Source organism: Echinops telfairi, unplaced genomic scaffold (assembly GCF_000313985.2).
Source record: "Echinops telfairi isolate 266 unplaced genomic scaffold, ASM31398v2 ScPeMD7_18;HRSCAF=68, whole genome shotgun sequence".
Classification (NCBI taxonomy): Eukaryota; Metazoa; Chordata; class Mammalia; order Afrosoricida; family Tenrecidae; genus Echinops; species Echinops telfairi.
The window spans coordinates 73,974,481-73,985,664 of record NW_022103915.1 but is presented as its reverse complement, the minus strand read 5'-3'; the positions used below and the strand labels follow the sequence as shown (position 1 = coordinate 73,985,664).

The window sequence follows — 11,184 nt, the reverse complement described above, 5'->3', positions numbered from 1 at the left end:
AGGGAGGTGCTGTCAGCCATCTAAACAGATGAGTTTGAAAAGTGTTTCCAAGAATGGAATCGCAGACTTGACAAATGTATTAAGTGTAATGGAGAGTACTTTGAAGGCAATAAGGTTGTTTTGTTAAAAAAAAAAATTAAATCTATAACTTTGAAAAAAAATTCCACTTTTTTTAGGACCCCCTCATATGTAGCTAGCGCAGCCTTGCTTGCTGAAAGGGAAGACTTGAAGCCCTTAATTCTCAAGATCAAATAACAGGCTTTCAGTAGTGATTGTACCCCAACATAAAGAAGACAAAAATCCTCGTAACTTGAATAATAAACAAATAATGATAAATATAAAAGTTGGAATATTGCCTAATGTTTAATTTTGTTTGGATTAAAAACAACATCCATGGATGCATCATTTCAAACAATGCTTCCCATTGGGAAAGTCAGCTGCCGAAGACCTTTTCAAAGTGTTAGGATGCGAAGCTTAATGGAATCGTAACCAATATCATGAAAGACATGTTGTTTAATTTGTTGAAGGGGAAACTGATTAGTCTCATAAATGTTCACTAAAGTATAATTTTAAAAATAAAATGAAGAGATTGGGAGAGATGATAAAGTAAAATAATTGAGAAGATTTTAAAGGGAAACTTGAGGAGACAAAAATATTGTGACGAAAAATGCAAACCCTTGTAATTAGAAAATCCCAAGGGAAGCACCCTTGACATTTCTCAGGCTGAAATAACTGAGGAAAAAACAAGCTTGGAGTTGCAGTGTTGAAGGACTCGATAGACTGATAGGCAATATCATGATAAAAGGGGAAAATAGGGAGGCTGTGAAGGGTTTTTATTTTAATTCCCATGGAAGCAGCAGTCAAGAAATCAAAGACATGTTTACATATACTGCAAAAGACCTTTTAAAATGTGTCAAAACAGCAAAGGTGTCACACTTGAGGCCCAAAGTGTCCTTGACCTAAGTCATGATCTTCTCAGTAGTCTCAGATGCATGCAAAAATTGGACAGTATTGAATTGGACAGTACTGAACAAGAAATGCATTTGAATGATGGTGCTGGTGAAGAATATTGAATATACCATAGAGTTCCAGAAGAAGGAACACATTATTTTGGAAGAAGTACAGCCAGAATGCTCCTTAAAAGAGAGAACGTTAAAATTTTATCTCATTTACTTTGGACAAGTGTTTTGAAGTGATCAGTCCCTGGACAGGAATGTCATGCTTAGTAAAATAGAGGCTTGGCAAAAAACTGACACCCTGATGAGATGGCTTGGTATCATGGCTGTAACAATGGGTTCAAACAGTGACATTTGTGAGGCTGGTGTAGGCTCTGGCAATGGTCCGGTTTGCTCTGAGTCAGAACCAGTTTGACAGCATGTCACGACAAAATCAACAATATACTTTGAATCAACTAAAATTTGTTTCTTACTATAAAAACAAATGTACTGCTATGGAGTCTAAGGGATGGGTAGAACTGTCCTTGTGAGTGTCCAATATTATTACTAATATTAAGTCCAGTAAGTTTTTATTTAGCAAAAGTATTAGTTTCCAGTTTTTCATTCTTGGCACCCTACCGGAGTGCCCTCATAATTTATGGTTTGAATTATGTATAGCCAACTAATAATTGGAGACTCAGCCCAGTATTTCTTTCAGAATCGGTTCTGTAACGATCCATTTTTGCTGGTGGTGCTGACCACGAGGATCACAGCCGCACATAGAACGACTGCACCACCTGGACATGTCTTTCACAGAGCACCTGGGGGTTCCAAGTGCCAATCTTCCAGTCAGCAGCTGGGCCCTTCCCCACGGCACCCCCTGGGCTTCTGCAGTCATCTCTAGGTATACTTAATCTTGCAACTACCAGACATATTTTCTTTATAAAAGAAGCAGCCTGCTGCCATTGAGTTAAAGCAACCCTATAGGATAGCGATTCTCAACCTGTGGGTCGTGACCCCCTTGGGAATCAAACGACCCTTTCACAGGGGTGGCCCAATTTATAACAGTAGCAAAATGATAGTGATGATATAACAACAAAAATAATTTTATGTTTGGGGGTCACCACAACATGAGGAACTGTATTAAAGTGTGGCAGCATTAGGAAGGTTGAGAACCACTGCTCTGGGACAAAGTAGAACTGCTCTTGTGGGTTTCCGAAACCATATCTCTATAGGAGTTGAAAGCCCACCTTTCTCCCTTGGAACACTGGTGCCACTGACCTTGAGGTTTGCAGCCCAACACGTTACCATGGTGCCACCAGGGCGCCTTAGTATTTTTTAAGAAGGCGTTTTAAACCTAGGTTTCCCTCTAGATTAATGTATTTTATGTCTCTCTTTATGAAACCCATTGGCACAGCATATGTAGAATTCTCTTCTAACATCTATTTATTCAGTAACTATTTATAGGGTCAGTGAGCAGGGTGCTAGAAATTTCACTTGAACCGGATCTGGTCTCTGCCATTTCAGAGCTCCTAGTTCACGTGTGGCGCTGTGGGATAAACGTTGGGCTGCCAACTGCAAGTTTGGCATTTCAAACCTACCAGACCTTCCACATGAGAACATTGAGGCTGTTTGCTTCCCGTAAGATTTATAGTTTTGGAAACCCTATAGAAAGTTGCTATGATTTAAAAAAAAAAAAAAAGAAAGTTGCTGTGAGTTGGAGTTGTCTTCCTAGCAGTGGGTTTGGGTGTGGGAATCCAGCATATGTCCAGGTTGGAGCAGACAGAGAGAGATGTGTCAGTGAGCAACTGGCAAGTAGTGCAATTGATCTGTTCTGTGGAAGAGACAGATACAGGAGGACTTGGTGAAATTGTTTACAGCCTAATCCAGAATATGAAAACAATTGGGTGGACTTGATAAGTAAATATTGGTTGAATGAATGAATGTATAGATTAGCCATCAAATTATTATGTTTACAATGCTTATTATTAAGTTGCTATGATTATTTTAAAGGTATGCAGCAATAATAGGAAACATTCTAAGTGTTAAAAATGTAGAATAATAAGTAGAAGCAATTCTTGATAATTAAAATTTTTCAATTAGGTTAATAAGACTACATATAATCCTATACTTAAAGTTGAGTAACTCTAAATGCTACCATTTTTCCCTTTCCCTTATTGCCTATTTTTAGAATTTCTTAGGAACACTGGAGAGCTAATCTAGTAGGAGGAGAAATAAACTTGAAGTGAAATGACCTTTAAAAAGTCTGAAAACTAAGATTGCATTATTTTCTCTCTAAGCAACTTCCAAATCCATATGGATTCAAGACTTGCTCTTGGTCAGGATAGACGAGATAAGTTCATTTCTACAAGTGACCATCTATCGGTATAAACATGATCATCTTGTAACGAAGGTTTCCTGTCTCGATGTTCCTCGGGAAGGTCCCCCTGGTTGATGAGACTATCATTCTCGCTGAGCCTACTCTCCTGTAACATGCCCCTGGAAGCTGCATGACGACGCCCTCTGGAGGCCTTCGCTCTACGAGAATCAAGATTCTCTGGCTGAAGGATTCTTGCCCGCTTCCTTGGCGAAATAGCCCTGGTGTATTTTGTTTTCTGCCTATTTAATTTTCTTTCCCCAACAATACTAGTAGTATCTTACTGAACAAGGCACCCGACTCTTGGACCCCTGGTGAGGGCAGTGGAGACTAACTGTAGGCAGAATTTCTTTCTTGGTCTCCAAAGCCATAAAAATAACTCACATTATGTATATCGCACATAACTACATTCACTGCTGTTGAGTTGGTTTTGACCGACAGGGACCGTATAGGACAGGCTAGAACCGCCCCTGTGGGTTTCAGAGGCTGCTATTCTCTGTTGCAGTAGAAAGCCTCCTCTTTTGCCTGTGGAGCAGCTGATGATTTTGAACTGCTGACCTTGTAATTAGCAGCCCCAGGCATAACCACTGTGTCCCCAAGGCTGCTATTTATATCTAGATGACAAATATATCAATGACAGATACTGTTTAGCTCAAAGCAATTTGATTCCATTGTAAATCCTATTCCATAGATCGAACATTATAGAATACCATTAAACATTAATTTAAAGTATACTTTATCACATGGTCTCATAGTAGGCACGTATCGCTTTGGTAATTTTTATTGTGCTGTACATGTCTAACACTCAGCTTAGTCAGTTCAGAAATCTGATTGTGTCGCACCAACAGGGCAGGGTTTTCGCTCTCGGGGGGCTCATGCTAAGCACATTCATGAGGCTTGTAAAGCCGTAGGCCACACGGTGCCTTCACAATGAGGAATGCTGTCAGACAGATGGGATGCTTGTGCTAGCAGGTATGAAGCTTCCTTTCCTTCGTGGAGAGCCAGCTCACGCTCAGAAGGGGCTCAGGGAGCCTGGGTTCAGAAGGAGGCGGTGGCATGAATCAGACTGGTACCACCACACGTGCACAGGCATTGGCCAGTGGCACTGGCCACCTCGAAGTCCACGAACTGCGCTTACTTCTGCATGAACAGTGCATGCACGGATTTGTATAGCATTTTCTAAGTAGGGCCTGTGGTTGAGAACTCCTTTTCTGAGTGTATGTTCTTTCTGTAGGCTCCCAGGTGTTAATCAACTCTTGAAAGCATGGCTGCTATTCTGCTTACGAAGACTTTGCCCAGCCTGGTGATGGAAATGTCCTAGGTCAGGTTAATTGTCAGGTGATTCGCATTACTAAGGGACCTCCTCATGTGATGACAGTAAACAAGGATGAATTGCTCTTCATGAAAGAAAATGTAGGACATGTCCTAAAAAATAATAAATAGGTCAGTGACTTCAGGATCGAGAGGAGGGAGTGCACCCTGACTCCAGAGTTTCAGGGATGAGCAGACTGGTGATGTCTGTGTTCAACACAGGAAGAGCGAGGTATGGAACTGGAAAGTGAAGGGAAATGATGGTTTTGTTGGGTTTGAATTGATGTCATTATATCAAAATGAAAAGGCTGATCGATCGAGAAAGCTGGAGTTTGCATGACAGGGTGGTGCTCTGGTCGAAGTGTGGTGACTGGCTAGTGAGCGGTTAGAGAGCAGGGGAAGCAGAAACTTCCCGAAGGAAAGCCGCATGAGCTTTCCTGGCGATGGAGAAGGAAGAGCAGGGTGAGCACCCTCAAGTCAGGGAGGAGACATTCCAGAGGAAAATGTCATGAAATGCAGCCACATTGGCTACTTGATATAGAGTTAGGAGACTCAAGGAGTGAAAAATGGAAGAGGAAAACACAATTAAATGCACAGAAGGGAAAAATTAAAAATAACTAGAAATGGCCACTGAGTCTCATGTAGGACAATAAACCCACTGCCATCAAGGCCAAGCTGACTTATAGTGACCCTATAGGACAGGGTTAAACTGTCCCTGTGAGTTTCCGAGACTGTAGCTTTTTATAGGAGTAGAAAGCCCCATCTTTCTCCCAAGGAGCTGCTAGTGGCTTTGAACTACTGATCGTGCAGCTAGCATCCCAGTGGGTAACCACTATACCACCCGCTGCTATCGAGTCAATACCAACACATAGGGACCCAATAATACAGAGTAGCATTGCCCTTTTGGGGCCTCTAAGGCTGTAACTCTTTGTGGGGGTAGAATGTCTCATCTACCTCTTATGGAGTAGCTGCTGGTTTTGAACTGCTGATCTTGCCGTTGCAGTCCAGTGTGTAAGCCACTGTGCTACCGGGACTTTTTAACGCAGGGCCATAGATTAGCTTATTTACTATTTTGTATGTTTAGATGAGTTCGTTCAATTATGGGCTATTTACTTCTTGAGAAGTAGAACACTGGACTACTACTTTTGTGGCTTTTCTTTCTCATAAAAGGATTATTCTCCCCAGTCACTTTTCATTGAACTTATTTTAATTTTGAATAACAGTGAAATGAGCAAAAATAAAATAAAACGAAATACAAGAGTCAGAAAAGTAAAGAGAAGGTGTTGGTTTATCTTCAGGGGTCCACAGATGCAATCAAAATGTTACTTTATAAAATGGTGGCATGAAGGTCTTTCTAGCTATTTTTGACATTATCAGATAGTCTGTTTAATTAAGCACTTTTGTTTACCAAAACAGGATCCTAGCTTATCAGAGCCCAGAAGGAATTTGAAGAGGAGGATTTTAAAGCCAAATTAATTACCTTCTGCCCCAGGGAAAGGGAACCAGCACATTTGCAGAGAGTCTTGCAAGTTAAAGAGCTGATGGAGAGCTATGTGTCCTCTGGAGGAGGGTGGGCTAGGAGGGTGGATGATGAATTGGTGGTAGCTATTTATTTTTTGTTTTAAATACTGGATTATTAATTCCTTGAATTCTATAAATATGAAAATACTTATATTTACACTTAAATGCACACTATCGTGGAAAAATGTAAATACATTTGGGATTCCTTAGTACTTCACCCCTCTCTGTTAGAACAAATACTTGCAAATTGCCTACCTTCATATGAGCATGAGATTTGTATACTGCAAAACAGAGGGTTAAAATAGATGACTCTTGTCCATACCTATATTTTAGCAAAGCATAAAAATAAAACTATAGTAACTAATTATTCCGGCTCTTACAAATTACCAGTTAAAGCGCACAAATATTTTTTTCTATCTGAGATATGTTAATTAAAATGAATGAAAAAGATGTGCTATAAGAGGGAAAGTAATTTTTGATGACATTTAGGCAGTAACAGTTCTTGAGACCATAAATTACAAAAAAATTTTTTTGAAAAGGATAGCTATTCAGATAGATACTTGTTGTAGATATTTACGCACTTTGAGTTCCTTCAATCAAGCACCTCTCTTTGGAACAAATATCACTTTACTAATGAAGCAAACAATTCAAGGGGGTGAGATAGGAAGGCGAGGAAAGAAAGAACATTGTTTTAATAGGAAATTGAAGCAGGAGTCAGCTCAGCTCAGTAAAAGGACTAGAGGTTCAGACCTGGGCTCTTTCTTTAACCCTTCCAAGCCCCCGCTTATTATCTGTAAATTGGAAATAATACCCAGAGCTACTATAAGACTAAAATGTGAATATACACATATGTATTTCTCCATTTATTTTTGTTAACTTTCTTTTCTTATTGCTCTAAATTCTTCCCTGAGCGTCCTCCTGCCGCTTCATCTCCAGCTCTCCTCTACTCTGATAGCCTGCTAACCTCACAGAGAAATCACGTCTTCTCTGCACCAGAATTTCCAATGACCTGCTGGACATCTTCAGGAGATGCACAGCCTTTCCCAATGAGCGGGTCGAATTCCTTCCTTCTCCATCTTGTTCTATAACCTAGTCAATGGGAGACGCATCATGCATCCATTCAGACACCTTTTTGTTCTTTATATCCTGCTTCTCGCTCCAGCTTGCTCTTCAGTCAGTTTGCTGTGCTTCTGTTTCTCGTCCCTAGACCAGTGACCTTCCATGGAGATAAAGGGAAAGCCTCTTTCTTCTCTCTTTCCACATCACTTCCGGTTTGAAAACGTTCACTGGTATCCCCTTGTAAACAGAGTGAACAGGTTGCCTATCTTGCTAATAAGATCTTTCACAATTTGATTGCATCTAATTTCCCATTTACTATTTTCTGTCCTTTCTCCCACCCAGAGGACAAGTGTTACCGATCCCTAAACATTTTATAGCCCTTCATCATTTTCTCTATTTTGACTTGGGCTGTGACCTCTGCGTCCTTTCATGGTTAACCCAACCACCTCCTCTAAGGAAGAACAGAAACGTCAATTCTCTGTAAAAGAACTGCCCGCCCACATTTTACCACATCTCCAGGGAGTAGCAGTTCCTTCTCCCATTCCATGTTTTCATCCACCTGATCACAGCCTGTCTTAGCCCCCTGCCCCTGTCTGTTTCCTTCATTCGTCTGTGCATTCTTTCTCTGATGGCTGGACTCCATCCTGTGTGTGCTGGGATTGGAAGAACCCCACTCACTACCAAGAACCGGCAGCTCATTTTATGTCTGTTTTCCAGGCTGATTTTTACACAGTACTTTTTTGGTTCTTGGATTTCAGTCATTGTGGAAAAAAGAAAAAAATCTAGTTGAACTTTTCTGTACTTAATTCACATCAGCAATACTGTTTGGGATTAGGTAAGGATTATTATAAATGTTATATTCCTTGTTGAACATAGTTACATTTTGCAGATGACTATCCAGTACATGTTTTTCTCTTGAATACTTTACTTCTACTAATTCATGTGAATTTTTCCAATTATTTCCCTTGATATTTTTTGAAGCAGGAGTAATTTTAACGTTAGCTTTGTACCGGTTTTAAAGATGCTCCAAAAATAGTATGTATTTGGGGGAAGGCTCTTTTAATGATGTATTTAATCACTAACCAATAAATCAATTCCTCTTTTTCCCCCCTCAAACTTACTTAGCTTACCTTTCTGTTGCTTGTGATCAAAACCACCCTGAGCAATACCACTTAGAATATGGCCCGTGCTGCATCGGTGCTGGAGCGCCCATGGGGGAAGCGCAGGCTTCACCTCCCAAATGTGTGCAGTAAGTAGGTTGGCCTGAGAGGCAGGAAAGTCTTTCGTGAGCACACGGGGAAAGGAATGCTGTGCTTTACCTTTCCATAAAACTACCGGGCATCCTGAGGGAGGGATCCCATCATACTGCTCAGGGGGCTGGAGGAGGCGACTCTCTTCTGTGCTGTGCTATGCATCGAGGCTTACAGAATGAGTTGATGATGGTCGAGTCTAAAGGTGTCTGGCTGGTGTCAACAACCTCTGAATTAAAATAATTTTACCTGTTTGGGGCCAGGCAAGACAAGTGTAAATGATTTTTGATCAATTTAAACTTGTTCTCTATCAGATGTTTAGTAAACCAATTGGTGTTTAGCTGATTCCAAATCATGACAACCGCAGGTGTGTCAGGGTTGAATTGTACTCGGTAGGGTTTTTCAATGGCTGGGTTTTTGGAAATAGACCACTATGTCCTTCTTCTGCGGTGTCCCTGTGGGCACCAGCATCCAAGCCTGTTAACCATGGGCACCACCCTATGTTCATGTTTGTTGCTCGAATGCAGTTTAATGGACACCCTTTCCGGGCTCAGAGGCTGCTTCCATGTGGTTCTTTGTTCAGTCCCTCTGTTTCTGCCATGCTGCACTGTTTACCAAGATGAGCTCTGTGAGCCAGCGCCGTCCTTGACGATGCCGGATAAACAAGGGTGCCTCCACAGCACTGTGTGTGTACTTATGTCACAGACGCAGATTCTGTGAGTTGGTACTCATCTGCTGCACGTATATGAGTAGACGTTCAAGCTTCAATTAGTTGAGTTTATGGAGCACTGACAGTGTTGGGCAATATATGAAGCATGTAGGAAATCACAGAGGAATAGGAAACAGTCTCTACTCAGATTGAGTTTATAATCTAATGGAACAAAAATAAATGGAGATACATGATAACAGATAAAATAAACATAAAAACATAGTCATAACCAGTTACAGATGGATAGAGATATTTGCACAAGTGCTATGGGGTTGGGAAAATGATTGTGATGACTGTTGTCAGACGGAGTAAGTACGAAACTGTTTTAATACAGACATAAAACCTGGGCTAGAGTGTGAAGAACAGGCAGGGCAAGGATCGGAGAGAGGGAAATCGTTCTGAAGGAGATGAAAATAGAGGAGATAGGCAGGCTGTTTGAGTACGGCAATAAGGTTTGCTCGAATAGCTGACTTTCATAGGACACACATTTCTTTGGGATGCCAATTGTAGTAGAGTGAGATAACAGTTCTGACAAACAACTTCACATATTAATGACCTCATACATTAAGAAGTAACTTCTTGCATTGGATCCAAAGGGCTTTCGTGAGGATATGTGTGGTGGTGGGGCGGTGTGCTACTGATGTCTTTCATCTATGCAGTGATTTGGGGACCTAGGTTCACTACCTGTGTTTTTGTTCCAGGCGTCTTCCTCTAGCTTCAAAGAATCCTCTTCATCCAGTTGGTAAATGGGACAAAAATGAAGGATTACCCCTGGCAGGGCACACATGGTCTCAACTAGATATGACCGTGTCCCCAACTCGCTAAACCGAAGCACTCAGGCCCCCGGCCACACCGCAGTGCCAGTAAACTAGGGAATGTGATCCCGGGAGGAAAAATGCATGGGTTTTGGGAAACACAAAGCAATCCCTTGCTGTTACCTTTCTGCTAACATTTTCCAGAAACTAGATTGCCTCCATATTTTTTTAAACCCAACGTTTAGTTTGTCTCTTCTGTTTGCTTAGTAAGCTTCCGTGTCCGGCTGTCACCCCAAACTCACCTCCCTTCTTCCCTGGCTTTATTATTTATTTATTTTTATCAATAACTTGTTTAGTCTTTCGTTACATTGGCAAGATACATTGGAGTCACGGCTAACCTTTCTCTCTTCTTGATCTCTCTGAGTGTTCCTCGAGACTGTCTCTGCTATGTGCTCTTTCATTTCTCCTTCCATCTTATCCATGCTATTGGCCTTGACCTCATCTTCTAAAGCTTGAACTACCAAGAATTCTCCCTGAATAAATAATAGATGAATCACCCTAAGTTTTCCTGCTACAGTCTCATCATTCATTCTCATCCCTTTCCTCCTTTTTGTGTGGGGACGAAGTCCAGGTTCCTCACCCTATGCTTCAAGACACACTAATAGCCTTCGTCCACCCCTTTCCAGCCTCATTGTTGATTCCTCATCACAAGACGGCTCTAACCCAGGAAGAGGAGTCACTCTCAGCTTTGACTTGAGAGGACGCCATTCCTGCCTTAGAGTCATCAGCTTCCCCGAGAATGTGCTCTTCTGTCCCTTTCTGGAGTTAAACAGGTTCATTGTAACTCATGATGTGACACACACACACACACACACACACACACACACACACACCGCCTCCCAGTAATCACTAACTTATGTGTTTTACTCGCACAGTCATACACAGCCTCATTTTGCTGTGAGAATGTTTAAGGCGAGCATGGTTTAGCTTTTCACGTTGATGATTAAAGACCCCCAAAGACAGGGCCCGTATCATCTATCTGATGATGTTTCACAGGGCTTAGCACATAACTAGGCCTTAAGCGATTCCTCAACAGATACTTGTTGAATGAATGCATTGAATGGATATGAAGGCACTCCAGCGTAGAGATCACAATTCGGAGAGGAGTTTTCATTTTATTCAAGAGGCAGTTGGGAGCTCTTAGTATTGGCTTCTGAGATCAGGAATAAAAAATTAAGTATGAAAGATTTTTAGTGTTGTGAGTATA

General features: G+C 41.3%; 1 protein-coding gene across 1 annotated transcript in view; it reads left to right on the top strand.

Annotated features, from left to right (window-relative positions):
• NPAS3 (neuronal PAS domain protein 3) overlaps positions 1–11,184 on the top strand; it is a 984,386-nt gene that overhangs the window by 61,778 nt on the left and 911,424 nt on the right. The window lies entirely within an intron of this gene.